Source organism: Strigops habroptila, chromosome 5, assembly GCF_004027225.2.
Source record: "Strigops habroptila isolate Jane chromosome 5, bStrHab1.2.pri, whole genome shotgun sequence".
NCBI classification, from domain to species: Eukaryota; Metazoa; Chordata; class Aves; order Psittaciformes; family Psittacidae; genus Strigops; species Strigops habroptila.
This window is the reverse complement of record NC_044281.2, coordinates 44,147,768-44,160,076: the sequence shown is the minus strand read 5'-3', so window position 1 is coordinate 44,160,076 and position 12,309 is coordinate 44,147,768. Positions and strand designations below refer to the sequence as shown.

At 43.2% G+C, this 12,309-nt stretch overlaps 1 protein-coding gene across 2 annotated transcripts in view; it reads left to right on the top strand.

The window, feature by feature from the left end:
• Positions 1-1,210: 1,210 nt before the first annotated feature.
• The window catches only part of LYPD6B (LY6/PLAUR domain containing 6B), a 54,734-nt gene continuing 43,635 nt past the window's right edge, over positions 1,211-12,309 (top strand). For both annotated transcript variants that reach the window (XM_030488618.1, XM_030488619.1), the window contains exons 1-2: positions 1,211-1,293; positions 4,496-4,605. The gene's annotated coding sequence lies outside the window, so the exon portion shown is untranslated. The remainder of the gene's footprint in view (positions 1,294-4,495; positions 4,606-12,309) is intronic.

Below are 12,309 nucleotides of genomic sequence, written 5' to 3'. Positions count from 1 at the left end.
GAGGACAAACTCAATCATAAAGCAGACTGTTTGCAAGTGTAACCCTACAATTTCATTTTCAGAATATAGGATTGCAAGAGTTAATTAACTCTTATCAAAACAACACAAATGATTGTATCCATTTCCAGGATTCAGTTTATGCAAGAGTACAGTGGAAAACAATGGATAGTCGTTCGCATCCATAGAAAAAATACTTGCTGCAAATCATAGAATCCTAGAATTGTTTGGGTTGGAAGGGACCTTAAAGCTCACTTAGTTCCAACCCCCTGCCACAGGCAGGGGCACCTTCCACTAGACCAGGTTGTTCAAAGCCCCATCCAACCTGAACACTGCCAGGGATGGGGCAGCCACAAAATCCACAAATCTATCACTACTGATGAAAATACTTCTTAGCTAAAACTTAAATACTTCAAATTTATCTTTCAGCAGCGTTGAACTCAATGGAGACTATTTATCCTAAAATGAGGACCTTCAATAGTTTTGGCTTAACATAGTCGTCACGCTTCAGCTCATACTTTCTGTGCTACTGATGTCCAACTAAAACTGGTGTCAGGCCAGTGGCAGAGGCATTCATTCGCGTGGGGACCTGAATGCCAAGGAGGCATCCGCCAAGTCCCAGCAGGTAAGGGAGGTTTCAGGAGCTGCTGTCAGGTCTGTTCCCTGGGATAATGCTGGCAGCGCACTCCCCTCCTGCAGGTTCCAGGATTATCCAAGCCCCTTCACAAGCTTTGCATTCGCGTGAAAACAGCCCTTTGTCGTTTACAATCTCCTCAGTGCAGACGCCCAACATCTGAAGCACTGTGAAACTGACTCACAGCGAGGAATACACAGACCGAGTTCCTCGGCTGACTGTACGCCTCATCTGGAAACTGCTGCCTTACAGCCGAGCGTCCACCAGCTTCGCTACCTGCTTTGCCATGTGCCTTAAAGGCTGAGGGGTAGCTTGAAGCCTGACCCTGCCCCGCGCCCTGGCCCTCTCCCCGCTCAGCCGCCTCGGCCGGGAACCCCTTCCGCGGCAGCCGGGACCGCCGCCCCGCCCTCAGGCGCCGGGCGCGGCCGCGGCCGCGGCCGCTGCCCCCGGGGCAGCCCACCCGCCCGGCGGGGCTGCGCGGCGCCGCCGGGGGGCGGGCATGGGGGTGTCCGAGCCGCTCGCTCCCCGCCCCGGCCCCACCTCCGCCGGGCAGCCAGCACCGCCTGCCTCCCGCGGAGGCAGGGGCGTCGCTGCCGGTGTCCCGCACCGGCCGCCGCCGCACGCCGAGCCCGCGCCGCCCCTGGGGTCTGCCGGCACTGAGGGTGAGTTCCCCCGGCCCGGGCAGCGGGAGCACCTGCGGGGCGAGGAGGGGAAGGAGGCCGGAGCACCGGGGGGCGAGAGCCGGGAAAGGCGGGCGGGCCGGCTCCTTGCAGCGGGTCCCGCTCGGCCCGGTGTCGCCCTCCCCAGGTGGGCGCCGTGCTCGGCCGTTAGCCGGGAGCAGGAGGCCAAGTGTAAGCGTCCTGGTTCGGGGCGGCAGATGCAGTGACACTTGTGGGGAAGAGCGAGGCTGTGAGAAACAGAGGGTGATCGGCGCCAAGTGCTTCAGATAAATACAAAATACAGAGTGTGTTTTATAGGTATGTCGTAAAATTGCAGTTATTACAACATTGCTCTTTATAGCTGTAAAAAAAAAATAGCTCCCCGTGTTTCACAGTATGTCAGCAAACTTTTTACTCTTTTTAAAAGTGCATTAGGCTTCTCTGTAGAAAATAACAAAATGCTAAAATACTCACATTATGAAGCAAATACAAGTAAGTAAATAATACAAGTAAGTAAAAAGTATGTGAAAATGCATCAGCAGGTGCTAGTCCTGTGCTGGCAGGTTGCAGGAGTGCTGCCCTTAGCCGGGCATTCCTCCTGAGAACGGATGCGGGCTTCTTGTGTGTGTCTCCTATATGCGAGTTCATGTTCATATGTTCATCTAGGCTGTAAGGTCCTTGGAACAACGTCTGGCAGTGTTTGTGTGGTACTGAGGGCTTGGTTCTTGCGAGGCCTATGGGTGCTCTGGTAATACGGTTAATAAAAACAGTCCCAGGGTTGATGAGTGTACACGGTTCGCACAGATAGAACTGGTTTGCAAGACTCAGCTGGTTGATTCCTAAGGGCAATCTCATGGAAAATAGGTTCTTATGATTTCCCGTCTGTCAGAGGGTAATGCAGGTAGAGCCTGGAACCGCAGATGCAGACATCAGAGCAATTGCAGGGAGCCATGTACTGCACCTCTTTCATAAATACAGTACTGGTAATCCCAGATGCTCAGATAATGAGTCAAGTTTCCCTCCCTCAATAAACATGTTTTTGTTTAAAATAATAAAATATTAAATGCTGAGATTGCTGTTTCTCAGGTTGGTCTTGAATCGCTAAGTCTAAAGTTTTCAAGCTTCCTCTGTAAACATGAACCTCCCTATTGCAGCACCCCATTCTGCCTCTCCTCACATGAGTTTTTAAGGACAGAAAACTAAAGGTTTACAGTGGCAAAGAGTAAAGTCCTCCCTTGCATTTGAGAATATATACACAAGCTTGGAGAAAGAGAATTCAAAGCTAAAGGGTACGTCCTCATTCTGGTGCGTCTGCCTCGCATCGGCAGTGCCAGTTGGACCCCACTGAGTGTGGCCAGGCCATGTACCAGCAGTACAGTCCTGCAGGTGAATTCCAGAGGTAATTGTGGATGGATGTTTTATAGCAGGGATGAAGGGAGTTGTCCTCTTGTTACAGTGGGCACATCTTGGTGATTCATTAATCTTTGCATGGTAATACTTTTGCTCTTCTAGTCAATCCACAATTAACTTAGCTACCAGTGTCGCTGATGAGAGCCTTGCCGTCCGCTCGTCGTGTGTTCCTTGCTTTAAGTCAGTTAGCATTTCCCAGCGTGATAATTGCAGCACTCTGTTCACAGCCAGTCACATCCTCTCAATTACATTAATTCCAGAGCGGATAATCTTAGGGCTTTTTGCCTTAGCTTGGTTTTGTTAGAGCTGTATCTCCCAATGCTTGACATTTGGGATTCTGATTATGTGATGTTAACTGTCAGGAGGCAGTAAATCTTGTAATCAGCTTATATAGGATGAATCTGTTGTGTTGATCCTCGAAACACTTCTGATGAATTCCATCCTCTGGCTGGCACCAGGTGCTAGATGCTTTATCTGGCAGAAAGAAAAGAGGGGGAGTGTAGCCAAGGAGAGGGTAGATATGGTCTCTTTGTTGGGGAGGTGTGCAGTTGGCAAGTGCAAGGTGCTGCAGGGGAAAGAATCTGTGTTACAAGAATGGGCACCTTTTCCTGCACCCTTGGGAGCTCTGTAGAAGAGACACCTGTAGCTTGCTAACTCATAGGCTGATTCATGCCACGCAGTCAATTTACCACAATCTCTTCTTGCCTTGTTTTCCATTTGACCAAACTTGAGAGATAAAGATGTCATTATCCCACTCTACTCAGCACTTGTCAGGCCACATCTGGAATACTTTTTGAGTTTTGGTCCCTGCTATACAAAAAAGATGTGGACAGGCTGGAGAGGGTCCAGAGAAGGGCCACAAAGATGATGCAAGAGCTGGGAATCTGTGTGAGGAAAGGCTGAGAGAGCTGGGCTTCTTCAGCCTGGAGAAAAGGCGGCTCAGGAGAGACCTTATCACCATGTTCCAGGATTTAAAGGGCAGCTACAAAGAAGATGGAGACTCCCTTTTCATAAGGAGTCACATGGAAAAGGGGTAATGGGCACAAGTTACTCCCGGGGAGTTTCTGACTGGACACGAGGAAAATTTTTCACCATGAGAACAAGCAGCCATTGGAACAATCTCCCCGGGGAAGTGGCGGACTCCCCAACATTGGACACTTAAGATTCGGCTGGACATGGTACTGGGCCATCTAGTCCAGATCATGCTTGGCCAAGACAGGTTGGACCAGATGATCCTGGAGGTCCCTTTCAACCTATTCTGTGGTTCAGTTGTGGTAGAAGAGATCAGGAATGTTTCCTTTTACACTGTTTATACAAGTTGTCAGTTTTGTTGGAGAGCCCCCTCTGAAATCAGGAGTTGCAAACTTGGGTTGCAAACCAGAAGTTACCAGACTGTTGGGCGTGCTGTAGTACAACATGTCTCACCCCTCCCTGCCAGACACCTCTGATGCAGGCAGCAGGTATGGCACATGGCAGCAGAGGTGAGGGAAGGAGAATTGCGTTTTAAGGGTGCTTAATGCCTCTCCAGGAGAACAGGGTAGTTGAAGGGTGGAGAATTTTCCAGAGCTGTCATTTCCTAGTCCAAATGGGCCCTAAGCTACACCCAAAAAAAACAAACAAGAAAAACCTAAAACACCTCCCCTCTTCCTTACTGCCTTACTAGAGGGGTGATTTAGAACAAAAGTCTTCCATCTGAAAACAGATTCTGATGCATGAATTCTGATACAAATTCTCCTCTTTTTTTTTTTTTTAAGTCTAAATTCCTCAATATTTTCTTTCCTTTCTACATGTCCAGGAGCTGGATTTTGTGAATTCAGAGGAAAGGAATGCTTCGGTTATTCATGTGTGTGACTCAAAGGACTTCTGGATGAGGTGCCTGTCTAACAGTTCAGAAGTGCTGGAAAGGTACGTACAATAGTGCCACACCAATAAACTTCAGAAGGAATTCCAGATTACAGCTTTCCTGAAGGATTGAGTTATATTGTATGATGCATGTGTTGTTGGCAGTTGTTTTTCCATTAATTGCTGTGAGAATCTTTTAGTCTAAGTAAGAGGTTTCATCTTCTAGTCTTTGCATGTGCTTTTAGCAGACATCTGATTACTGGGCTGGTTATTCTGAGTGCCAAATGCTGAAAGGAAGGTTCAGTGTAACTGTTTGCATTTGTTGTTTTTCTTGCTCAGAACCTAGTGCCTGTGAGAAACCAGAACACAAGGCACAAGCTACAATCAGTTTCCACAGCTCTACTCTAGCTATGCCAACAAAACTAGATTGGGGTTTCTTGCCTGAAGCTTGGGGCTTTTTGATGTACCCAGTTTGAACTACAGGCTTTGGCGAGGTACCAAATGAGGGTAAAATGGCATTCATGTGGTCTAGATTTAGCTTTGATATTTAAACAAATCTGAACTGTTCTGTTTATTTCTGCTTGAAATAAAATTACAATATCACTTTACAGATCTGGAAATGGGGTGGTAAAGGATTAGAACATGAGACTTTTTGTGAAAAGATCTAGGCTTTGGTTATATTCTGACTTACTGAATGGTTCTAGACAAGTCCTTCATCTTCTTTCTACCTATTTCTTGTCTCGTTACTACAAATAATGACTTTTCTATTTCCAGGAGTTGCTGTGAAAACTGATCAGTTTGTAAAGAATTCTCAGTGCAAAGAGCACTGCAGTGATAGCGTTATTAAGAGTGTGGGTTTCACTCCAAGGAATTCAAGTACATTGAGCTTTCCCATGTTTCAGTCTAACCATATACTGCAGTACATATGGGATGTGGAATTCTCTCCTATCAAAGATGGCAACAGGTCAAGTGGGGTGGTGGGAATGTCTGGGATGAAGGTGTCCACTTGAACATTTCTGTAAAGCCTGTAGCATGACTAGAAAAAGTTATTTTCAGTGTCGAGTAGTCCAGCTTTAAATTGTCAGAGCATTTAAAAAATACACTGAACTCTACTTCCTTTTCTGTTTCTTCTCACAGTCCATACAATGGTTTGATAACAAATCCCATCTCTCAAGAGTGTGGTGAGAAACAGCTGTCTGTTTATTTGAAATGCTGAGGTTAAAAAACCCCACATTGTAGTGTTTGTTAATCAGTGAATTATGTAAAGTCACTCAGGTGTGGACTGGGACCTCACTAGCAGTCATAAAAGTTGTTTTGAAGTTTATACATGTGTCATGCTGGCTGCTGGTTGAACCCCATCCTGCCCTCAGTGCTCTTGCTGGAGAATTGTGGACTTGGATCTAATGATAGGGCTGCATTTTGTAAATGTTTCCTACACCCTTGCAATCTAAATACACCGGCTTGTCCAAGACCTGTTATTTAAGTGTTTAAGCTAACAGCTCATTTGAATCGCAGTGACTTGCAGATCAATCAGATCCTCACCTCTGAGGTGACCATCTGAGTTGGGGAAGGAGATTGCTGCTCCTGCTGAGGTGGCTGGATGGGGCTCGGGGCTGTTTCCACTGGCAGCTCTCAATCCAGAGGAAGGTCCATTCTGTCCTGCAGAATGTATCTGGCTAGCTTCACGGAAAGAAGTCTTTGTCCTTCGTTTTTTAAAATAGGAGTACATGCTGATAAGCAAAATGGGCAGAGATGCTTGCAGTAAGTATTAGAAAAGTCAGGTGTATAAATAGATTGAACTTACTGCGTATTCAAAATTTTGAAATACAGTTGGTTTCACACTCTTAATCTGTTTTGCTCATAAATTAGTGTCTGTGGAAACCATTTTCTTTCCTATGTTAAGGTGGCCTTGTGTCTCTATAAAGAAATGTGTCTACCTTCCTTGTAGCCTAAGAAGGTTACACAGGTATTTCCAAATGATAGAGAAGCTAAGACTGAAATTCTTAGGCCTGCCTTGGTTTATGTAGATTAAAAACTAATACCCCTCGTAGGAACAATACTTGATTTGTATCTATGTACTTGCCCTAGGTTTAAATGCAGGATATTAGAATTTCTGACTGTTATTTAAATGGAAATGTAACAAACAGAAAAAAACCTCCATAAAATACTCACTATCTTTAGCAGTCTCTAGGCCCTTGGTATAATGATCTCTTCCAGAATTGCTCCATGAAATCTCGTGGCGTACTTGTAGATTATTGCTTATTTGTATCTGAAATACAATGTCGTCTTCAAGCTCTAGTCTGCACAGTGCGTTTCAAGAGTTTGAAAGAACAGGTTGCCATACTAGGCTGGCTCATAATCTTGGATCTGTAAAGCTGCCTCTGGCAGTGATGAATAACTAATGCTTCAGGGAAGACTTATATCGTCTATTATGCACCTACCCAATTGGGCAATGTCAAAAACAGAAAGATGAGTGTAAGATTATCTTTCTGACCCCTGCAGATCATGCCCTGAAGTGTGGTGATTACCCTTCTGAGAGTCTAAACATGCATAAGTGCGGATGGTAGCAGTTACAGTCATCTAATCCTTTTTTTGAAAAATGCTGCCCCAGCTTTGTCTTGATGTGAATAAACCTGTTGTGGCAAATTGCACTAATTCAGAGCTCAACTTAATACACAGAAATGGAGCTAAAAGCTTATGAAGTAGGGAGAAATACAGGCGTACATACCTTATATGGCTAAGCTGTAAGCATTAGGCGTATCCTCTCAGTGTTTAAAACCTTTGTTACAGGTACTGTTAGACTTCATTTCAGGCCAGATATGAAGAGTTTTGGTGCCTGCGTAAGGAAAACTTGTTAGATGTGAGCTCGAAGAGTTGATGTTCCTTCTTTCAACTGGTAACTAAGAAAATCCATTTTGGATGTGGTTTCTCATGGCCATGTTTCCCTTAGCTCATGGCTTTGTGGCTGCCGAGCATCAGGTGGTGTTCACGTCCTGGCACTGTTCTCCAGCTGGCGTCATTTTTCCTTGAAGTCCACTGTCTCCTTCTGTTGTGCCTGGCTCAAGTAATGTAACATTTTACTTAGACCTTTTATTACAGTTGTTTCTATTGTTTCTGTAGTTCCCAGCTCTCTGTGGTTGCAGGACTGTAGGCTAATCCTCTTAAATCCAAGAGTGGTGGGACAGAGAGCATTGTCTGTTGCTTGATCTTGGCTATCCAGGGTAATGTGGCTGCTCCAAAATTTGAGTCTGCTCAAAGGGCATACTTTAAGCCTACAAGGCAAACATTTAAAAAAACCCCAAGATTACAGTGGTTCTTCCTTCTTTGGGGCTGTCCAAGAACAGTCTGGTTTTCAGGCACTAGTGCACTGGGATTATAGAGTAAATGGTGAATTTTCAGGTATAGCTGAAGACATGACTCTTTCTTAGTCTCTGTTTAGTACATGTCCATTTAACATTCCACTTGTGGGCGCAGGTTCAAGGTGATGGTATCTGATATGCCTTACAAAGTTCATAGAATCAAATTAAATGATGTTTATATAAACATACTATTTTCAAGTATATTAAAAAAAAGCAACAGCACAGACTGCAGAAGTCAGGAAAGCAGTTTGTCCAAACAAGCTAGACGTGAGAGATACTGGCACAGCAGCTGTTCCTCTGGGATATCAGTTATTAAAACACCATGTGGTTGTAAGGGCTGGGGAATCTCCTTGTGCAAAGCTAATTCTGGGTGCTAATTTCAGCCTTGGGCTGCATTCTGTTCCTGTTAACTATTTTCTTTTTTAAGAATACTACAAAATTGCCTGATATCCATGAGATAAGGGAAAGATTACTGCAGTTTCAGGAATGCCTTCTTGTGGTGGTTGTTGGTTTGGTTTTTTGTACAGTCCTTTTTACCTTGAGAGCTTCTACCAAGGATGCTGGACACTCTCCCCACTTCATACCCACCGTCTCCCATGTCAGCCTGTCATCTTACTGAAAACTTTCTTCTGTTGTCATTTCTAACAGGCGATAACCTGTGTTTAGGCCAGTACTTGCTAATAGTGGTTTGAATAATGCTCTTCTAATAGCACCTCACTGGAGCTACAGTAATGAGTACTAGTCACTGAGCAGCTCCATTCTGATAATTATCATTTTGTTTAATGATTGGCTGCTGGATTTTATCTACTCTGGGATTTTAATTTTTTTTTCCCCGCTTTTTAATAAGGAATTTTCTTTGATCAGATGCCATGAAATCAATGCTCTGTGCCTCAGTAATTATGTTTCAGATCAAGTTATTTTGGTTTACCAAAATAAATCCAAGGGATTTATTGCTTTAAATATGTGTGAATTATTACCAAAACACAAATTAAACTAAGTATAATGTTATTCACTGAGGTATATGCTATAGTTTTACAGGAATTATTGTTACGTAGTAGAACAGGATTTGAAAATTCTTATTCATTACAACAAAGCCAAAAAGGATAATGAAGCGTTAGGCTTAAAAAGAGTATCACTGTTAAGTTCAGGAGGACTTGCTTACCTCCTTCTTTATAATATTTCATATTGGCTGTTTGGCTTTATTTGTATTAGAGGAAAAAGGTAGAAATACATCACTGGCTACTAGCGTTGGAGGACAGTTGACCAAAGGGAATAAGGAGTTGTAAATTGTGTCCATACATTAAAAAAACCCCAAACAGTCCTGTTCAGAGGAAATGCTGTTTATATTGTTTCACTACTTCTTCCCTTTCAGCCTACTCACATCCAGTAATGTTATAGTTTCTGCACTTTCTTGGTACTAAACCTTTTGTTAGCCTGAGCAGTCTGACAAGACTCTCCTACCAACAGCCCTGTGCCAGTGAGATTTGTGGGAGAGAGGGTGTGTATGCATACCTAAAGCTGTTCTATGGTTCCCACTTGCCTCTGATCTGTTGATTCAGTACAGTTCTTTTGCAAGCTGGTTTGTTGAAATGATCCAAATTCAAAACAATCCTATTCAGAAATGAAACTTACCACCTTTCCTTTCCCTCCCTGACATAAATCTCGCATCTGGAGAGATTACCAGATTTATGAGATTATGGCTAAAAAGAATTTATACTGACACGAATTTATGTCTAGTGTGGAAAAATTTTAAAATAGGTTTTTTTACCTATTAAGGAGGTACATAAGAGCTGCAGGTTTACAGCTAATCTGCACAGACTAGAAAAAATCTCTTCTGTGAAACAGCAAAATGAAGTTAATAATTACAGTATAATTAGACAAGAAGAAAGATTTATCAAGTGAGGTAGCATTTCTACTTCAGTAGTTACAGGAAATGAGATATTTGGTGTGCAGAACAGATTCATACCTTTTCTGACAGAATTATGTGTAGGGCTGAGAGTGTCATTTGAACTGTACACTGTAATACAGGTACTGTGAGATACTTAGAGTGAAAAGTTTTTGTTTGAAGCAGCCTGCTAATTTAACTAACATCTGCATGGCTTTTTTCCCTTTTAGAGGCAAAGATTAAGGCTATCATTGCTTACCCAAGTGCCTTGAGGCACCATGAACTCTGTGCTAAATCAAACTGGAATTCAGGGCATCTGGTTGTCAGGCTCAGAACAGTTCTCTTTTTTCCTTGCTTGAAACTGAAAATAACCAGCTTTTTGAAAGAATTGGGTATTACGACTTTTGGCTAATAAACACTTCCTAAGACTACTATACTATCTTAATCTCTGGATATGTAGGGTATATACTCAATAATGCATCATTTTGATGAGGATTTGTCATTGAAATGTATCTAATGTGAAACATAATGAAGTGGAATACTTCTCATAAACAGAATATCTTTTTATACATAGATATTTCATTTGTGTTATCCCAGATATCTTCCTTATGTCTGAGTTATGAGTTATGATCATGTTATCATGGAATCAGAATGGTTTGGGTTGGAAGGGACATTAAAGATTACCTTGTTCCAACTCCCCTGCCACTGGTTGGGGCACCTTCCACTAGACCAGGTTGCCCCATCTAACATGGCCCTGAACACTGCCAGGGATGGGGCAGCCACAGCTTTTCTGGGCAACTTGTGCCAGCGCCTCACCACCCTCACAGGGAAGAACTTCTTCCTAGTATCTAATCTAAACCTTCCCTCTGTCAGTTTAAAGCTGTTCCCCCTTGTCCTGTCCTTCCATGCCCTTGTAAAAAGCCCCTCTCCAGCTTTCTTGTTGGCCCCTTTAGGTGCTGGAAGGCTGCTCTAATGTATCCCCAGGGCCTTCTCTTCTCCAGGCTGAACAAGCCCAGCTCTCTCAGCCTGTCTCCATAAGGGAGGTGCTCCAGCCCTTGGAGCATCTTTGTGGCCTCCTCTGGACTCACTCCAACAGGTCCATGTCCTTCTTACGCTGGGGACCCCAGAGCTGCAGGTGGGGTCTCACAAGAGTGGAGCAGAGGAGAAAAATTCCCTCCCTCAACTAAAATGGTCCTTTTTGTTTTGTCAGGGTATGGGCAATAGCATTTCACCATAATGTCATCTTCTTCAGTGATACCTGCCAACTGTAATCATTACAAAAAGTAGCAGGGCCACTTTTAGTTGGTTTTAAGGGTTGTTCAGTCTTGAAAAATGTCCTGTGGTTTCTAAACACTGGAAAATGTCTTTGGACACATGAATTTATTTATGAACATTCTTCATATTCCATTGTCATGCTAGAGTAAGTACAAGTAGAGATAGATCCTGGGATTTTGAAGGTTGAGTGAATGCATTGTGTGCAATCCCGATAGTCACAGAGATGCACATAAGATAACTTAGGATAACATAGAAAGAGAAGGAAGTATTTAATTTCTTTGCTTTGGGCAGCATTGCATTATTGCTGGGGACAGCTCACATTTAAGCATTCAGAAATGATTGAGTGCAAATGGTTTTAAGGTTGACTTCAAGGTCTGGAGGTCTTGGGAAGGATGCACTAGGGGTCTGTTTCGGTTGCTTATCAGTGAAATAGTTATATGGTTATTATAAACTATGAAACTGGGCAGTTAGTACCTGTAGTTCAAACTGGTGGACAACCATGAGATCGTGGTGGTTCCTCTGGCTGGTGGCCAGAGCAGACTACAAAGACTTGTTCAAAGTAATAATCCAGGATATTGCTGGCTTTCTCTGAATGTGTACTCAAGAAAGTAAGTAGTGCTGACAGACTTCTTGTACTGGCGTAGTACTTCCAGATTGTTTTTTTCTAATTTTATTGTGTTAATATTCTACCTGGGTATGTTTAATTGTGGAATTTTGCATACGCTTGAAGACTTTTGATCTTTTAAAACATAGATCAGTTAATCCTCTAGCTATTTCTGGGGCTTGAAGGTTTTAAACCATATTCCCATCTTCTTTAATATTGTCAAGAATGTGGCATTGCTTCTGTGATGATGAGAAAGTCCAATTTGTCTTACTCTCCTTGCTGAGGATTTAATTTATTCTCTATGGATATAAAACATTTTTTTTCCTCTGGTAATACTCAGAGAGGTGGAAGGTAAACATTTATTATTTAATTCTGTCTGTGGCTTTGTGAGTTCTCAGTGTAGTTTGACCACCACAGAGAAGTAATTATGTGGTAAACTCTTTTAAGAAGAATGTGTAATTGCAAAAGAAATCTTTGCTTGCATACTTAGTTGCCAAAATAAAGGGAATTGAGATCTGCTCTGAATTGTCAGAATGCACTTTTAACTAGTTAAATCCATGTTTACAACCTTGCCTGTGGTTAGCCACCACTAGATAAGATCATGGACTGTCTTATTGTGAGTGTTAACATGTAACGGATTGATA